The following is a 21,315-nucleotide window of genomic DNA, read 5'->3' as shown; positions in this document are numbered from 1 at the left end:
TGTGGTTCAATTGAGAAAAGTTGAAATATCATAAGGTCAAAGCAATTTCAAGAAATTTTTCGGATTCAAAAAGTCAATGGCAAGAAACAAATGAAAAAGAATTATACATGGGCATTATTGCAATGGTAGGAGTGGGTGTGGGAACAAGGGAAGTTTTTCTTTCACTACACATTTCAAGAGTGTGGATGTTTCAAAAGAAACATACAATGGAGATGAGGATGGTGACAATACAGATGTCAACCCTTTTGAGGATGAAGGTGCCGACTATGGTGAATCAATTAATTTTCCCACCTTGAATATAAAGAGGATGTCCCTCTCTAGGCATAGTCTAAAATATAGACTTGAGAAGAAAGAAAATTGGACCAATGAAAACCATAGTGAGGGCAAAGGTATTCACTATTCCATATTCATCTTATTTGGGCAATGGAGATGAATATTCTAATGAGGTTGAAGGTGATTGAATATGGTATATTCCTCTTGCGTGGATAGTGGAGATGGAGCTTTCGATGATGTTGAAGGTAATCGTGGAACTTAATTTGATGATTTCCTATGAACTATTTGTTTGAGGTGGATGAGCTATATTTGGACATTCTCTTAGAGGCTTGATAGATGCAGGTGCATGAGGACATCAAGTAGTGTTTGGATGTAGTCAAAATTCATGGGATATGAAAGGGATTCCTCCTTCTCATATTTGATGTTTCAACACTCCATCAAGTTCATCTTTTTGTGGCTCTTCCCCATGAGATGGCTTACTTTGGGTTTTCTATGAGTTTAGATGAAGTGAGGGTTATGGGTCATGTCCAAGTCTTGGGGGATTTTTAAGCTCTATAAATAGAGATATTAAAGATTTGTCTGAATCTATCTATGAGAAGGTTTATTTTCCTTCTACACCTTTCTTTTTTATGTTAGTCTTAATATAAGGTTTTGTTCTATTAATATGATAACTTTAGTTGGGAATGATTTCACCCAATAGTCTTACTCGAGTCCCTCTATAGTGACATCTGTAGGTCCCGGGGACAACTGAGAGGTGGGGGGTGAATCGGTTGTCAAATAAATACAAACCAAAATCTTATTAACCAACTTATTGCTTAATACCGATAAGACAGTTAGTTATGCCGGTAGACAGAGTTTAACAGAAAATGCTTGTACCGGTAAGAATTAATGCATGAAACTTAAACATAAAGTCATCCACAACACATGACACAAATATTTGTATGTGGAAACCCTGTAAGGGGAAAAACCACGATGGGAAACCTTACCCACAATCAGATGATACTACTGCAGATAGTAAGTGTACAAAGAGGGGTCTGCACATGCAGAAAATCCAACAGCCTAGAGCTCACTGCTCAAACACAAATGGGAGTCACACTGACTACAGTTGGATGGTTAAATCCAATGAGGATGTACTACATAACATAGCATCTTCATATGCTGGATTCAATACCGGTGTAATGTTGATATGCTTCTACAAAAACCTAACTTCACTTTCGAATGATGTTTTCGTCTTTGTCTCTGCTTGATCTCGCATATTACCTTCCTTAAATCTTTTTCGCATTCCACACTTGATCTTACAAATAAGATCTTACATTTATACCATACCCTAAGACCAATTTTAGTAGGTCGGCTCTACAAGATATTACAATAAAAACATTTTACAAATAATACCATATCCGATGCAATAACCGATTAAACATGTCGGCTTAATGCATTTACAACAATAATAAATCATCTCCATAGCGTGCCATGCTGATCTGGAAAAGATAAACCTATCGGTGTAACCCTAGATAACCTGGACCTATTTGTCGGTAAAAGCAAATATGCAAATAACAATATACCAATGATATTACTTCAAGGAAAAGTGTCCACATGATGTCTTCGACATTACCAAGTGTCTTCCATGTCATTGCAGGTACCGGTGAACATTATATCCTGTCAGTTAACATTATATCCTGCCGGTTAACCATATACCGGTAATTGTTTTAACAGTTTACTGATTGTCGGTGAACGCTGTTGGATCTCCAGAGCAAGTGTATTTAGCAGTTGTTGACATCAATGACAAAACCATACCAAAATACCAACAACATCTCCATCTTTTGGTTGTGGTATGATAGTGTTTGATGATCCCTTCTCATATTTGCATACTTTTGAGCTTGATACTATTATGCAAAATACCTACATCAATGATGTCGATGTCGAGTGTGCTAGTATGGTTGTTGAACACAAGTGTTCTATGTTGTTAAATTTGCCTTTTGGTGAGTATTGTTCTAATGATATTATCTCTATCTAGGTCATGGTTGTGGGGCATATATTCAAATTTCTATCCTTGACTCCCTTGATACTAAGTCAATTGTATGGTTTAAGATCTTTCTCAATGGGAGATTTTGTGGCGATCACACCAATATCAAGATGATATTAGAAGATGGATTCTTTTAAAATAAAATTTAAGGGGCCCAGTTGAGATATTCTCTTTGTTAAATAAAGTTTTCTTCTTTTTCATTTCTAACCTTGATGATTGCTCTTAGGATCTACTGGAAGGTCCTTTTTTTATGGGGTAAAATGGCATGTCTTAAAAATGACCTCTTGGCTATAATACTTTAAAACAAGACTCCTTCAAATTTCCTATTTGGATTAGATTTCTAAATTTTCCTTTGGAGTATTGGGATGAAGAGGTTTTTATGCTTACAGAAATTTCTTTTTTTGACAATACTTTGCTACTAATCAAATCAATAAAATAAAAAAGTGTTTGTTGTTTGCTAGAATCTATGCTCATATGTCTAAAATAAATAAGACCCCTTCTAATATTAAATTTTCTTTCAAACTTGGTGTGTGGGTGTATCAAATTAAGCCTAAAGACTATACTATAATCTTCCTCAATTGCTGCAAAGTGGGCCATGGTATTACAAATTGCCCATGTAACATGGAAAACCAATTTGTGTGGAGAAAAAGGGAACAAATGCATGTTATTTTTGAAGCTATTTCATCTCCTAAAACTCAAAAATTTGTTAATTATGGAGGGAATGCTCTTGACACTATAGATATCTCTCTCATGAGATCAAGTTTGCTTGATGAACCCACTTTTGGTCTTATGTAGTTTCCAAAAAAAATCCTATGGTAAAACAAAAATTGTTCAAATAATCTAGATTTAAACAACCCTAAAGTGACTTGGTTGTTTGTTTGGGTTTGTAGTTTCTTGCTTTGTGTAACTTATCACATTTGGTCCTTTTAGATGCTTTTTTTTCTCTACTGTGCTTAATGTTTATCCTTCTTATTTTGTAAGGGTTTGGGCCCTTTTAAAATCCATGTTACTGTTAATAAAACAAAAAATGGCCTAACCATGGACTCCGCTAACCAAGTGTCAAATATATAGTATGTTATGAAATGATTCATTTACCCATAAATTGCAAGGATTGTCCATATGATACATGTAATCTCAAGAACCTAGATTTTCACTCAATTGATACATTGATCACTTAAATACTTTTTGTTTATATTATTGAAGAATGATAATAATTTTGATTCAAGTTCTAACAACCTAGGATATAGACCAATACTAATTGATTTTTATATATACAAGATTAAACATAAATGCATAATGATGAATTAAAAATAAAATAAAATAAGAGAAATTTATTGATCAATAAGAAGAAGAAAACGAATAATAAATTAAAAGCACTATTCATTTCCATTGACCCATGAAAGATGGAAACATAAAAAATTAATTCCCAAAAATAAATAAAGAAACAAATCAAAGAAAGAAGTATGATAGGAAAACTGTAAGATAGGAAATGTTATGGCCTAGTTGAGAGGGATGATAAGAAGAATAAATGGCCTGATCTATTTTACATGGAATGGAAATTCATGGGGGAATGCTATGCATTTTGGTGATAACCAATAATTAATTAGGCATAGAAGAAAACAAAAGGGAGAAATAAATGGGCATTTCACTAGTCAAAAGGGGCATCTTTTTCTCTATATGGAAAGAATAAAAGGTACATAAATATAGATTTGTGCATTTGGTGATCAGCTTGATGTCTCTCCAAGCACCAAGGTTAAGTTGAACACCTAGTTATAGGTTTGTTTCCTCTTCTTTTGCACTTCGTTTGAAAAAAGAAGTGTTGTTAGTACATAGGATATACCCTCCAATATTTAGGATTTTGATTTGACTTGGTATTTAGATGTTATGCCTATAGAAATATACTTTATTCTTTGTTTCTGATTATTTTGGTTTTATTATGGTTTATCATTTGGAGTGATGACTAAATTGATGGTTTATTTGTGCATTTATTAAACCTAGATGTCATAAAGACTTAGTTCACTTATTAGTGAGTTTCCTCACTCACCTAGTGATTTCTTGGGCATACTAGTTCTATTATGGCCTATTTAGTGTAGTATTTATACTATTTAAAATATTTAACTATAACAAAAAAAATTTCATCTTTCATTTGTATTATTTAATATTTTTTACAATTCTACCTAGAAAAGGATGTACTCCACTTTATTGGTTCTAATAGAATGGACTAGACCCCTATTGGTTTATTTGAAATTGAAACCATCATTGTCCTATATTATTTTCCACTTGAGTATAATGAATATGGAAATTAAAGAAATAAATATTTTTTAACTTTCTATATTGTAATAACATCTAAACTGATTTGGGATGACCCTACAACACAACGATTAGCTGCGAGCCTCCTAAATGAGAGGTCTTGGGTTTGAGTATACTCGTTTGGTTATTAGCACCAGGGAAAAGCTAAAAAATACAGCTTCAGCTCTGAATTATAAAAAAAAGACATCTAAAATGATTTACTATGTAACATCTATTACAAGAATTAAAATTAGGTGTGATATTGATACAGGCAGTTTAAATTATAGAATCTTCAATATATTTATATTATTTTAATATTAGGAAATGGTGGTTATTTTAGATGGAAAAATTGTGAAGAAAATGAGTAAAGCTTATAATCTAACCAAAAGCATTAAGACAAGTAGGATCCACTCTAATATATAGTTATGAAATACTCATATTAACAAGAAACTATAGTAAATCTTTGCATGATGCACTTTACCTATTAATGTCTAGATGAGTGGAGTGGAAAATTATCTAATTCAAGTCTCATTGCAAGTTAAATCACTCCACCATCCGTTCCTTGTCATGCACTACATAGTTTTCATAGGATGAATGCTAGTTTATAAGGTAGACCTTAAGAATGTAGAGAATACCACGTTCCTCTTCCCAAACCAATCAAGTTTCAACATATTCCTTATATCAAGTCCATTTTTCTATTTTATAGAGCTATCCCTAATAATCAGTCTACCCTACCCATCTTTTGGATTATAGGGGAAAATGAAGCTTAAAAGAATAATAGAAAAATTAAGAGTGTAAGTTAATCCCCATGATTGAATCCTTAACATTCCCAATTTTGGGAATTGGTTACCTAGATCAATAAAGCTAGGAAAACCTCCTTATGGGTCAAGGTTATTAGTTATTACCTTGTGCATGATATGTTAGTGTAATTGGCATCTCTTAAATATACACCTTGAATGATGGGTAAGGATTTGCATCAACCTATTTGGATCACATTGCACCCTAGTTGAAACCATTAGCAAGCTAAGGTTGAAGAATCAACTTGTCAATAGGGAGAACACACAAGATATAATTTCTTGTAATAATGGAATTTTAATCAAATTTTAGTTCATACAAATATTTGTTTTGTATAGTTTGCCCAATTAAAATACATGACTTTATGGGCATCTCATTTTATTGAATTGATATGTACTACATAGCATGACTTAATATTTGAGTCATTTTTTTCTCAATTATATTGTTTGAGAAAATTAAGTATGCCATCTATAAAAATTAAGTTTTATTGCATTTTAAGTTAGTTATGAAATTTATTATCATAGCATATATTTTGACCTTGGGACAAGGGTGCACAAAATTTTGTATGGCAATATCATTAGTTGGTTTCTTAGTCATAGGTTGTGAAAAAAAGATGAAAAAAAACTCAAGGAAACAACAACCTCAACATAATGACCTAGATGGTTCAAAGGAAATTTTATGATAGTACCTAAAACTTAATATTGAACCACTAATAGTGGTTTTTAACCATCTTAAACTTAAAAAGGGTAAAGGATTGATTAAATCTTCCTAGAACTTGAAGCCACCAAATAAACATCCATGACCAAGTCCCAAGTCCAACCCAATAGGTATCTAAGATTTCCTTTTTGTTTATGGATATAATGCACTTATATTTTCCAATTAAGTAATTATTAAATATAATCATATGCAAACCAAAAAATCTATAGCTATGGAAACCTCTGATAGGAAGACCTTAAAGATAATGAAACTCCCACTACATAACCAGAATACTATGTGTGTCAATGATACAACATTAAATAACCATCATCATGTTAAGTTGCACCTAGTAACTATACTAATGAGAAAATATGAAAATATTTATGTTTTATCATGGTGACACTAAGGATTTTAGTTGAAGTTACATATTTTAAAATGTTTCAAGGTAATTACTTACCCTTAGGAGTTTTTTGTATTAGACAGGCCATGTCACTCTAAACTAAAACAATAATCCTTCTAAACAATAGATTGTCCTCTTGCAAGTAGAAATAGTCAATGGCCTCTTCTTGACCGAAAACAACAATGTTATCCTGTTGTGATATCAAGATCTGCAATAGCTTCACCAAACACTACAATAACTTTATTTTATTTCCAATGCATATTTACTATGGAAAATACAAGCATACAACTAAAAAAACCTTCAATGGAAACTTAACACACGCAATCTCTTAGAGATCAGAATACCCTCTTTTCTTATGAAATGATGTAACTTTTGATAACTTTTATACAAAATAAGTTAGAAATGAAAAAGACAACACCCCTAGAGCACTCCCCTAAAGTATAGTTAACACCAAAGAATGTCACTCTTCTATTTCATATATTTCATAAAATTGTACCCATTCTCTTTATTCTTAACATTTATCTTTAATACAACATCGATCCCTAAGATTGTAGCTTCCTCATACAATAGCGAGCCAATAATCTCCACAATAAATACTTCCCTCTAATGATTTTCCTTTTTTCTAGAAATGGATCCACACTTCTTCATCTAGAGTGATGTACTACATCCATTTTGTTTGTACATCTTTCCTTCTAAAAAATCTAGTGATCTCATCTTTTCAACTAGGTGATTCCTTGTAAGATTGAATCTTCTTAGACTGATAGCTTCAATCAAATATTTTTAAATGGCTTCATTCAACACCTTGGTACATATTTTTGGGCCTACAACATATCATATTGGTAGCCTCAACCATGTGATCCATTTTGAGTACAAAGTTTGTAATACTAAGTTGTTCTAGTAGCCTTTCTAACAATTTCAACAATCTCTTCAAATTTTTATCCCCTTCCTTTCTTTTCTTTTGGCACCTTGACACTTGATGAATGAAATAATTTCAGTGATCATATTTAGCATTCTTAATTACTTTTAGTGATTGTTCCTAGACAAATCCCTCTTAAACTTTGATCTGATTCTATGGTTGTGGCTAACTGCTTCAAAACCACTCTATATCCCTTTGCTTGTGTAGTAATATGCACTCCCTTAGATCTTTCCATCTTTGGTACCAATTGTAGGGAAATAGAGGGAGGTGAAATAATAGAGAACAAACATAATATTTACATTGATTAAAGAAAATAATATGGAGACTTTCCATCTAAGATTTAGCTCTTACATTTTGACTTGACAAATTCCACCAAATACACTACTTCTAATAAACAGATCTATAGAGATGGACTCCCAAAAGAGTGAGTAGCAATGCAAGCTTATTGGCAACATATATATATATATATATATATATATATATATATATATATATATATATATATATATATATATATATATATATATATATATATATATATATATATATATATATATATATATATATGAAGTGTTACAAATGGGTTTGTAGAGCATGACCAACACATGGGTTACTACCAAACAATAAATTTATTAATAAGAACAAGCCTAGAAAAGTGAGTAGAGATGATCAGGATAAGTCAAATCATCAAGTTTTTATGTATTAAATGTTTCAACCTGGTTTATTGTAGGATGAGCATGTGAATGAATTTAGTGTGGTCATTCTGATTAATAAATTTCAACACTCCCCCTTAATCACAACTAAAAATTCCAATTTCCTTCTTGACTTATTACATTGATGTTTTGGCATCTTCTTCTAGAGATCCTACCTAGGAAATTCCATGATTGTATTGGGATGATCTAACCATGAGCTCTTGCCCGCTTGGTTAACAGTCCATTTTAGTTTTAGTTGTGATCCACTCAATTTTTCTGAACACCTCCCATTGAGTTAGAATATTGGTGCATGGGAATTGTAGCTTCTTTTTATGTAACTTTATTAAAAATTATTATTGCATCCAAATAAAAAGTGATCCATCTATCAAGATGCATGGGTAATCAACCACTATACTCACTATTTATGTAGTAATCCTTTTGATCTACATGGTTCATCAATATGTGAAACTCTCTTGCAAATATTACCTTCGTCCTATAGTTTAAGATTACACCATCTCATATTCTCCCCTTAATGAAATATTAAACTTTTCTAATTCAACATCAAACTTAGATAATTCCACAACTTGATTGTATGTCCTCTTTATGCATAAGAGGATACGCACTACATGATTATCACACTAATCCGTGTAGGCCTGACTCAATAGGCTTACAAAACACTTGGGTAAATTAAATTCGCATACAGCTAGGTTTCCATATTTGGGCCAAAAATGAACTCTAGGGTGTTGCGTACAATTGATCATGCACCCCCTATAACAAATTAGGTATGAGAATCATTGCAACAAACTTTCAGGTTTACATTTTAACATAGGTTACTAGAAATGAAACATTTTCCCAAAATACAAGCTCATTACCTATACCCATTTACCTCTCAATATAATTATGCATACTTTTTGTTTTCCTCCTATCCTAGAGTTCTCCTTCTTTAGCTATGGTTGGCTCTTAGGGATCTACTCAAACATCTGTAAATCCACTTACCTCCAATCAAAAACTTTCAAATATCTTTATTAAATTGAGATCCTTCCTTGACGATGGTTGAATGATGGTAACAAAATATGTAAATGAACCAAATTAATGACCCTTGTAAACAACAGATTGTCCTCCATCAAGAAAGTATTATCAGTTGCATTTTATTGACCAAAAACAATGATGTTATCCTATTGTGATATTAGGATCTTCAATAACTTCATTTTATTTATCATGCAACTTTACTATGGAAAATGCAAGCATATGACTAAACACACCTTCAATGACAACTTAACACATGCAATCTCTTAGAGATGCACAATACCCTCTTTTCTTATGACATTAGCTATGTTTTGACAACTTTATATACATAATAAGTTAGAAATAAAAAAGACAACACCACTAAAGAAATCCCCTAAAGTAGATTTAACACCAGAGAATGTCACTCTTCCATTTCGTTGATTGGATAAAATTTTATTTAATCTCTTTATGATTAACATCTATCTTCTATACAAAATTGATCCCTAATACTACAACATCCTCATAGAACAATGATCCAATAATTTACACAATTTTAATACTTCCCTCCAACAATTTTCCTTTTTGCTATCAATGGCTCCACTCTTCATTATCTAGAGTGATGTACTATGACTATTTTCTTTGCGCATCTTTCCTTAAAAAAAATCTAGTGATCTTATCTTTTCAATTGAGAAATTTCTTGTAAGATTGAATCTTCTAAAACTAATAGCTTCAATCAACTATCTTCAAATGGCTCCATTCAACACCATAGCAGCTTGTCTTTTTTTTTTAATCCACTTATTCATATTTTTTAGCCTATAATATAACATAGTTGTAGCCTTGGCCATGTGATCCACTTTGACTACAAATTTTCTACTACTTATTCCTTATTACTTTTAGTGACTATGGTAGGAAAAATCCCTCTTAAAATTTGATCTACTTCTATGACTATGGCTAACTGCTTCAAAACCACTCCATATCCCTTTGCTTGTGTAGCAATATGAACTCTCTTAGATCTTTTCAACTTTGATACCAGTTGTAGGAAAATAGAGGGAGGTGAAATAATAGAGAACAAACATAAGATCTATATTGATAAAAGTAAACTATTATCTAGACACTCCACCTAAGATTTAGCTCTTACATTCTAACTTGACAACTTACATCAAAAACACTACTTCTCCTAGATAGATCCATAGAGATAGACTCACAACAGAGTGAGTAACAAGCTTATTGACAATAAATAGGAAAATGAACTTCTAGAGATGGGATTGAAGAGCATGGGCAACACATGGGTTACTGCCAAACAATAAATTTGTTGATAAGAACAAGCCTAGAAAAGTGAATAGAGGTGCTAAGGATAAACCATACCACTAAGTCTTCATGTATTCATTGTTTTAGTATGTTTTGTTGTAGGATGAGCATGTGAATGCATTTAGTGCACTAGTTTTGATTAAATATTTTTCAACATTCCCCCATCACAACTACCAATTCCAATTTCCTTCTTTCATTGATCTTTTGACATCTTATATCTTCTAGTTCTAGGGATCGAGCCTTGGAAATCTCATAATACTATTGGTATGCTCTAACAATGAGCTCTTTCCCACTTGGTTACCACTCCATTGTATTTTTAGGTGTGATCCACTCATTTTCCCTCAACACCTCCCATTAAGTCACAATATTGGTGCTCGCGGATCCTAACTTCTTTTTCTATACCTATATTAAAAATGATTATTACATCCATATAAAAAGTGATCCATCTATTGAGATACATGGGTAACCAAACATTATACTCACTATTTATGTAGGAATCATTTTATCAACATGGTTCTGTAAAGCGAAAAATCAAACCCTAGGTGTTCCCCCACTCCAAGGAGAGAGAAAGGAGGTCACTAGGATTGATGGTTTTCACTTAGGAGAGCCTTTACATTCAAAAGAGGGGTTGAAACTCACAAGATCCAATCCCACACAATGCAAGATTGAATTCTAAATGATTTCAAGGGTTAAGACAGCAAGGATACCCTCTTTTGCAAAGAATGTAGATAGAAGGATTGAACTAGGAGTGTATGTGAAAGTAAGAAAGATTCACTTGTAGACGGAGATAGAGACACGGGATGAAGCTACGGACCTGAAATTAGCAGTAAAATGTCAAGACGGTGCTGTCCTGCAAGTTTGAGCAAAAGTTGACGGGACGATGGCGCCCGGAGTGCACACGGTCCTCCAAAAAATCCACGAAACGAAGGGGGATATGTTCGTCTCTGCATAAGGATTCCAGATCTTCAATTACAGCCACATACCTACAACCTACACACAGAAAAGAGAGGATGATTGGGGGGTTAGGGACTAGGGGTTTGCCTTTAGGTCAAACCTCGGTTTTGGAATTAACCAAGAAATGAGAATGTTGTAAATGTAAATGTTTGTAATGTAATCAAGTACTGATACCTTGTTGTAAGAATGTTTGTATTCTTACATGCGAAGGTGTAATGATGTTGTATGTTGTATGTTGTAGGTGATCTCATCTTCAATGGTTGAATCCTTGTCTTGAATGCAACACCTAGCCTTGAATGGAGACCTAGAATGCTCAATTGCTTGAAGGAATGCTTGAATGTTTGAATGTCTTAATGTTTGCCTATCGCTTCCGCCTCTTGCACACATATGTTTTTCCTCCCTTTTTTCGTGAGGGGAAATGTAGTTTATATACTTGTCAATTAGGGTTAGGAGACTAATTTTTTCGACCTTAGGCCGACCTAGGAACATTATTTTCCAAATTGCAAACTTGAAGACCCGATGCCCAACAAGAGACCGGGCCCAAAATAGGGCCAGGGACCAGCGCGTTGGGCGCCATGGTCCTGAGGGACCAGGGCACTAGGCGCCATGGTCCTGAAGGCTGGGCGCCATGGTCCCACCTCCCGGGACAGCAGGGTGCAAGGAGGATTAGGCCAAGGTGCAGAAAAGATGCAGTTTTGATGTCGTAAACAGGTTTCGGGGTCTCCATTCAGGTTCAATGTTGTGCCGCCATTGTGAAGACCCAAATGCAGTCGAAATTGCAAGTGTCGCAATTTTACGACGCTACAGGTTCATTGATATGTTAACTCTCTTGTAAATATTACCTTGGTCCCATACTTTGAGATTACACCATGTCACATTCTCCTCTTAATGAAAGATTCAACTTCTTCGATTCACCATCAAGCTTAGATAATTGCACAACTTGATGCCACATACCCTCTATGCATAATACAAACTAAATGATTGTCACAATAATCTATGTAGGCCCGACTTAACAGGGCTTACAAAACACTTAGGTAAATCAAATTTGCATATGCTGAGGTTTCCATCTTTGGACCAAAAAAGAACCCTAGGGTGTTGGGTACAACCAATCTTGCAACTCCTTCAAAAAATTTGGTGTGATAAGAATTGCATTAAACTTTCAATTTTACCTTTTAACAAAAGTTACTAGCAATGAAACATTTGCTCAAAATACAAGTTCATTACCTATGCCTATTTACATCTCAATATTATTATGCATACTTTTTGTTTACCTGTTATCCTAGAGTCCTCCTTCTTAAGCTATTGTTATCTCTTTTGGATCTAGTCAAACATCTATAAATCCTCTCACCTCCAATCCAAAAAATTTGAATATCTTTATTCAACTGAGATCCTTCCTTGACAATGGTAGAATAATGGTAACAAAATATGTGAATAATCAAAATAATGACCCTTGCTCCAGCAAGCAGCTCTATCGTCGATGGCCTCTTCTTAACCAAAAACAACTTTTTTATCCTATTGTGATATCAAGATCCTCAACAACTTCACCAAACACTACTACAACTTTATTTTATTTCTCATGAAAATTTACATCGAAAATGTAAGTATGCAACTAAACAAACCTTCAATGGTAGCTTAACACAAGCAATCTCTTAGAGATACATAATACCCTCTTTTCTTATGACATTCTAACTTTTGTCAGCCTTCTATATAGAATAAGACATAAATAAAAGGACAGCACCCCTAAAGTAGTGTTAACACCAAAGAATGCGACTCTTCCATTTCATAGATTGCATAAACTTGCATCCAATCTCTTTATGCTTAACATCGATATTTTATACAACAATGATTACTAATATTACAACCTCCTCAGATAATATGATCCAACAATATCCATAATGAATACTTCCCTTTAGTGATTTTCCTTTTTGCTAGTAGTGGCTCCACACTTCATCTAGAGTGATGTACTATGATCATTTTGTTTGTACATTTCTCCTTCTACAAAAATCTAATGATCTCATCTTTTTAGCTGGGCACTTTCTTCTAAGATCAACTCTTCTCAGACTAATAGCTTCAATCAACTATTTTTCAATGGATTCTTTCAACACCTTAGTAGTTTTTATTTCTACTATCCACTTTTTCATTTTTTGGGGTCACCTACAATATAGCATAGTTGTAGCCTCAGCCATGCATGTGATTTACTTTGACTACAAATTTTTTGCTACTAAGATTTTTTAGTGGCCTTTTTGATAATTTTAGCAATCTCTTCAAAAATTTATTTCCTTTATTTCTTTTCTTTTGGCACTGTGACACTTGATGATTGAAACAATTTCAGTGATCATATTTGTGATTCTTGATTACTTTTAGTGACTATGGCTGGACAAATCCCTCTTAAACTTTGATTTACTTCTATGATTGTGGTTGACTGCTTCAAAACCACTCTAGACCCCTTTGCTTGTGTAGCAATCTGTGCTCCCTTAGATCTTTTCCAGCTCTAACACTTGTTGTACAAAAATAGAAAAAGGTTGATGTTAAGGAACCTATATTTCCTTTATGTGTTTTGATGATCCCATCATATATAACTTCCATTTGAATACTTAGATGGTTGATTTCATTGGCCTAATAAATTGTAATAACAATAGTATCTTCTCAAATCCATCCTAAATAGAACACATGGTTATAGAATCCTTTCCTTTGAAACCTCAAGTTTTTTCTTCCAAATGACAGAAAATATTACTTTTTAAAGTGGATTTCTTTCCTCCTCCCAAATACTTCAAGAAACTTGAGCTCTTAAACTAGCTAGTTACTCTTATATATACTCTACAATTCTAGGAGGGTCATCTCTTAAGATACTTTCATTTTCTTAAAAACACTCTCATGATGGAGTCACACTCAAACCAACTTTGATGCCATGATAATACTATGAAAAATAACAACAATAATATCATTGAATAAAATATATTAGTTGAGAAAAAAATTATGATACATTTTTTTAAAATTACATTTTATATAATCTTAAAACATATAATCTTAATTCCTATAAACTTCATTCTAAATTTGACAATTAATCGAAACTAATTTAACACTTAATATTTAAACTGAACATCTCTAAAACTCTTAATCTAAGAAACCTCCTAAACTGCAAGAATTTATTTCTTAAGACAAACTACTCACTACCACACAATCTAACAAATGAACAAGATTTTTTCTCAAAACAAAAAAAACTAATCGAATTAAGTTAGCATGAATTGAGCAACTCAAAAAGCCACTATCTTCAAACATAATCAGAAACAATTTGAAATTGCAATGTATCTAGAAATAAACATGGCAGCTTGAACAAGATTAAACATCTATTCTTCAAATTCCTTTATTGGATAGTACAAGTTTTAAGTCTTATATATTTATCATAAGCATAAGAAATGAGGGCATTCAACTTCCCCATATTTACTGCACCCCTATTCCTCCTCTTGGAATGTTTTCTATGATTTCTTTACCTCTCCATTCCTCCATGCTGCACCCTCTAACACGTAAGGACAAAACGGAGTTTCTCCACGCCTCTCTTCTAGTTCCACGTAGGATGCAGATTTATAGTAGTTATTAATTAACTGAAATTCATGTTATATTTTGAATTTCGATTAGTTACATTCTAAATGTTGGAGATACAATAGATTAAAAAACATATTGTCAGATTTACATTATTCTATTTATTTCATTCTATTTTTTTTTTAGAATTAATTAAATTAATCTATTGTATTTAAATTATATAAAGTAATAGATAGGTTATATGTTACTGACCCAAAAAAAATAGATAAATTATATGTTAGAATTTTTTAGTTAGGAGAATTTAGATTGTTAAAAAAATATCAATGATATATATCTTTTATTCTTATAGTTGATTGTATACTGGATTTGTTGAAAACATCATATAATTTATTTTAGTCAAGTGAAACGAGACAAGGTAAATGATTGCAAATTCTTTCCTACATTGCAATCAAGTTTATAAACATGGTTGTATGGATGTCAGAGACCCTTGAATCCAATTTAAATATTTGAAATTGAAATGTGTTGCTAAGACTTTAATTAAAGCTGTACCATGAAAGATCCTTCTTAACCACCAAATTATCTTGGCTACAACTAGAGGTCATTAAGATGAGATTTACAATTATCAAAAAAGATGACTCATGTAAAATTATTTTAGTTCAAATTTACCTATTAATAATATAGTAAAATATTTATAAGACATTCATAACATATAAACTTGAGATGGTAGTGCTCTCATGAAGAATTTACTTTCCTTTAACAATGTCTCCTACCATGGAATGCAAATTTCATTTAATGGATTCACCCCTTTTGAAATTATGGCACCCTATTAACTTTGAATGGAAATTGTGGCACTCAATTTTGTTATCTTTCCCTCTTAGTAATAGCGACTAGCAAATTATCAAGTACATTATTATCCTTGTGAATGATGATCATTAGAATGTCCACAACCATGTAGACTAACTAGTGTGCAGCGCCTCAAGAAAATGCAATAGTAATTCATTAAAGAACCCATAATTGAAATAAAATCTTACAATTATCAACTAGATGACCATAAAAAAAAATTTGGGTAACTTGATTTTTAAAATTTTCCTATACATAGAATACAATTTATTTAACCCAATTATTAAAAATGTAATTTCATTTCACCATTGATTTCTTACAAAACATTCAAGACATTTTATACAATAGACATTGTCAATATAACATTTAAACTTAAAGAATATTTGAAATCAACTTATAACTCATATTTTTAAGAGGAGTTAATCTCAATACCAGTATAACATCTATGTAGTTGAATATTGTAATGGCAGTCACATTGTACTTTATAGAACAGTAAAACATAAAAGTGTCATCAATTAAATCAAATATATTTCAATTAAATTACATTTTTATTTGATTAATAGTCAAAAAGTCACAATTCTTAGTGACAACTATCTTAAAAATTATTGTTCAATATAATCACAATTATACCACCTTCATTATAATGATCTATATAAAGAAGCAATCAATATTTAGTTTAACAGATAAAGATAAAAAAGATATATTATGTATATCTAATGTAAAAATTGATTGTTACATATTAGAACTCAAATCAAAATAATTAAAAAATATATATATCTATAATTAAAAAAATAGAAAGATATATAAACAGAGATCAATTATAAATGTTAAATTCAACCTTCTTTATATTAAATCTGTCAGTCAAAATACAACACACAGACCATAGAGTAGACTGATAACTTCAATAGCATAATAATAACAGATAGACATTGTCATTGGAAAAAGGTAGAGAAATGCAAAGAATGGAACAGAAATAGGTGTAAATGAGCGTACCTTGCGCCTTCAATGAGGATTGAAACTGTTTAGAAGATGGACATTAAAACAGCAACAACAGTTGTAATTCTCCTTCCATCCTTCGTAAACTCCCAATTTCTTAACGAAGGGTTCTGCTCTACTCATCCTTATATACCAAAATGAATGGAATATTGGGTGGGGTCTCGGACGACATGATTATTCTCAATTTGGAAGAATTGCGAAAGTAAAAGTTATGGCTTGCACATCGATTGAAAAAATATATTCCTAGATAGATAGGTAGTAATCATGTGATTCGACCTCAGAGTTGTAAATGTGCCAGGCACAAATCTCTTTTTAGTCTCTCGAGGAAGATTTTTTTCATCTATGTGAAAGCCATAACTTTTACTTTCGTAATTTTCTCAAATTGAGAATAATTATCTCGGCTGAGTGGAAGCATGATCACCATAAAGAGGCCCCAATATTCCATTCTATGCGCTGCTTTGCATTTTACTTTAAATAAAATGAGCTACGCCATTCTCAAGGAAAATGAACGTTCTGCGTTAATAAAGATTAACTTAATAAAGGTATATAATTTAGTATTATAAATTATTTTTGATTAATTGTTTTTAGTTGTGAGAGTGATAAATAAATAATTAATATCTAATTGAAAATTAAATTTAAGGTATAAAGATATTTAGTTGTAGGTTTCTTTAGTTAATAAAGAATGATGAAATTGATATAAAATCAGAATTTGTTGTTTTCAAAATTACAAGTGGATCCTTCACGTTTATGTTTTAGCTTAGGTATCATGTAGAAATTGTATTTTTTTAGGTTGAATATACAGATCGTAAGTGTTTCTATAGGCTCAAATCTACTGAATGGGTTGGAGGCCTAAACCTACTAATTGTACATTTTTGCATTTTAGTTAATTGATATTTCTATTATAAACCTTTGTAGTATTTGAGAATACTTTTAAAGTGTCATCAAAATTTTTAGGGAAGATGATCTTCTAGCTCAAACGTGAAAAAGATAATGGATTTTTAATAATGCTATGATCAATATAGAACAAGCAAGCGTGTCAATGTCTGAAGTGTTTATCAAGAAGTAAACATTGATCTTTTTAGTGCATACATCAAAGAGTTCTAATAAATGCTCCTTGAATGCCTTATGAATTTAATCAATCTACAAAGAAAATGAACATGAAATGAGTGGAATTGAATTCCTATAAATACAACTAAATATCAATAAATCATACAAACAAGTGATTAGTTTGCTCATAATAGTGAATGAAATGGATAGGAATCAACCAATATTTGAATGAAATTTTAGAATTTTAAAGGTCAAATCCACAAATTAGGCATTTTCAGCACCCAACAGAATGACCAATGATCCTTGTAGTAGATCAAACATATTGGACCTTTGAATTCATCATAGATATCATTAGTCAAGTTATGAATTAGGAAAACCAAATTGTTGCCCATTTGCAAGAAACAAAATAAACCATAGCTAGTTAACTTTTTGCAAAGATGTAAGGGGTGGTTTATATTGAAATTACAACATGAGGAAGAGATAGAGGATCTAGCACACTGATTGTTTAATCATTCATCATTGATATGTTTTATTTTTTCATCCACTAGATTGATAAATTCATTCAACCTACTCATTATCTGAACCACATTACAACTAACTAATAACTAATATCTATAAACTAAATAATCACTTACATTATTTATTAACCTACATCAATGACTAATTCCTAACACACCCCCCTTAGTGTTGACATAAGAACTAGCACTATGTCAAATTTTGGTTTTGGTCGATTATTGCCATCATCTTTTGAGTTGCTATTAAGATCAACCTATTTTGTATTTTATTGTCATTAATGAAATAAATTTAAATTTCGTTTGATATTAATTTCTAAATAATGCATCCAACTAATTTACCCATTGTACAAGTATTCTAATTGCTCCACCCATTGTATAAATATTTTAAAAATATAACACCCCTCAGCTTTTTTTTAAATAATCACTTAATAGACAATTACAAAATCACTCCAAAATATTTTTATTTATCCATTGAATATTCTTCATATAATTTAATCAAGCATCAAACAAAACTTAAATTTTCAATTTATTTTGTTGAAAGTATAAGTCATGCCATTAATTTTTCAAAATTAAAAGCCTTAATCTAGTCTCATTGAAAGATGCCTTCCATTGTAATATGAAAGAGATGTATAGTTGACTATTAGCATCCCCATTCCCACTCAAGTCCTTTCTTATCTCCAATTACCAAAATTAGTCCTCCATTAGGTGTATATTGGTTTTCCTTTTTGAAATGAGAGAAATTTCATTGTCATGTGTGAATAGCAACTAGATCAAGCAATTATAAAATGGAATTTTCGCACAAAACCATTCATTTTTCCATTTCATTTCACTCATTGATCTAATTAGAAAAATAACTCTTACTTTCAAGTTGAACCACCCATTTTATAACATCTTTGATATGCTTGTGTAGGCCTTTGCATTTTTAATTGATTTGATAACTTTATTGATGACTATATTTTCTAGGTATGTGCAGGATCATGGTGGACCAGATAGGCCCTTAAGTGGCAATGAAAATAAATATTTAAAATAGAGTTAGGCAGTTTGACCTAAAAATTTGAATAAGTTACCAACATTATTTCAAAAATATGTAAGAATAGAATCTATAGAAAATTGAATGTAGTTTCTAAGCTACTTGTTTTCTCTAAAAATAAATAATCTATTTGATGAAAATTTGAAATTTCAATGCAGTAGTACTAAAATTTCAAGAAAAAGATAAGAAGCAATCGTTTGTCTGATCACCCTAACCACAATTAAATCATAATATTTTTTTATAAGATTTTAGATATAATTAGAAGACTCACGTCCAGGTATGACACACATTTTTTGTATTTTTTTTAAATAAATAATTAATTAGGATTTTTTTTACTACTGCTTTTTAAAAATATAAAAAAATCATATGTTTGACCACCATAACATGGTAAAAACTATATGAAAAACCTCTTTCTTTTTTCTTTTTAATCCTATAGTATATGAAGCATAGAATGTGACGCATGTTTCAAATTGAAAAAAAGTGATACTATTTGAAAGTTATAGATATTTTTCAATCAGCCTATTAATGAGAACTTTAGTCAAGATATCTCCACTTTTTGGCCCCTCATGATCCTGCACATACCGGGTGCCTGCAAGAAGTTGTGTCCACTTTTTGGCCAAAAAGTGGAAGTTTTTCCCCCTTTTTTTTGGTTTCATTCCGTTTGACCTAAATATTTGAGGCACTTAAAAAATGATTCTTGAAAAAATTCAGTAATAGAAAATGTAGTGCTTGAAGTCTACTTTCAAAATATGTAATTATTTTTAATACCCAGATCTTAAAAATGAAGTTTGAATAGGCATTAGTAAAACCTATATTTTAAAAGTCACTTTTTACGACCATACCATGCTCGTGTACGTCAAGCATAATTTGACCTAAATGAAAGTATTTTTCTATATCCTTTTAAGAAAAGATCTATAACTCACTCACCTTTGATGAGGATATTTTTTTGTAATTTTTTTCTGTATATATATATATATATATATATATAATTGGGCATAATCACTATTTTGAAAAATCTGTGTGTACGGAAAGCATAATTTAACCTAAACTTAACATTTTTTAATTTAATTTTTTTTAAATTGTATAGATTCGTCTCTAGTTTGATGCCATGTAATATTTTTTTTCAAAAAACTTAAAGACAAAAAATTTATTAAAATTTTTAAAAACCCTATTTTTTCAAGTTTATGGATCTCTTTCAATAAAAATTATTTTAAAATTATAAATATTGATCCATTCTTTAGAAAATTATATATTTAGAATCTAGATAGTGTGTACTATAATGGGTTTTTGTTGTGTAAAAAAATTCTAAAAATTAGGTTTTCAGATATATTTTTTGAGTCAATTTTTTGGTATGAAGCTTGATTTAGCCTTCAAGTTGCAGGTCAAACCAGTTCCAAGCCTCAAGTTCGGCTTTCCGAACCATTTTGCAAGACAAATTTCAAACCTACAAGCTGACCCCAAAAACATTTTCGTACAAACGGGATCTTGTATCTAAAACAAGATCCTGTATTGAAAACGAGATCCCATTCTATTTTGCAAATTAATTAAAAATGCAAAAAAAATATGGGATCCCATGTTGAAAACAAGATCCCTTTTTGTTTTGCATCAATTTTTTTTGTTTTGAATTTGTATAAATAAGAGATAATTTTACATAATAAAACATGTCTTCAAATGTGTGAGTTTTTACATAATATACTATGATTTAGTTGTCTTTTGGATGCTCTTTAAAAAGGTGGCATTGTGTCCTAAGGGAATGTTAAAAAGGTGGCATTGTGTCCTAAGGGGCTGGATGCATGTGTGTAAACTAGTTATATATGTCTCAAGGGGATGCAGGCCTAATCGGGACATGTGGCACTTGAAAGGGGATCAAACTATTTATTAGGACATGTGGCTTAAAAGGGGAATGAGACATAGCTTAAGGGGACACACATACATGTTCTAATGTACATGCATGACCCCTTAGGACCACATAATATGAACCCTTAGGACACCATGT

At 31.5% G+C, this 21,315-nt stretch overlaps 1 protein-coding gene across 1 annotated transcript in view; it reads right to left on the bottom strand.

Moving 5' to 3' along the window:
• Positions 1-16,814, bottom strand: part of LOC131073781 (uncharacterized) — a 35,371-nt gene extending 18,557 nt beyond the window's left edge. The window contains exon 1 of the mRNA XM_058010280.2: positions 16,725-16,814. The gene's annotated coding sequence lies outside the window, so the exon portion shown is untranslated. The remainder of the gene's footprint in view (positions 1-16,724) is intronic.
• Positions 16,815-21,315: the final 4,501 nt, after the last annotated feature.

This window comes from Cryptomeria japonica, chromosome 1, assembly GCF_030272615.1.
Source record: "Cryptomeria japonica chromosome 1, Sugi_1.0, whole genome shotgun sequence".
NCBI lineage: Eukaryota > Viridiplantae > Streptophyta > Pinopsida > Cupressales > Cupressaceae > Cryptomeria > Cryptomeria japonica.
The sequence above is the reverse complement of the archived record's forward strand: the minus strand, read 5'-3'. Positions and strand labels throughout refer to the sequence as shown.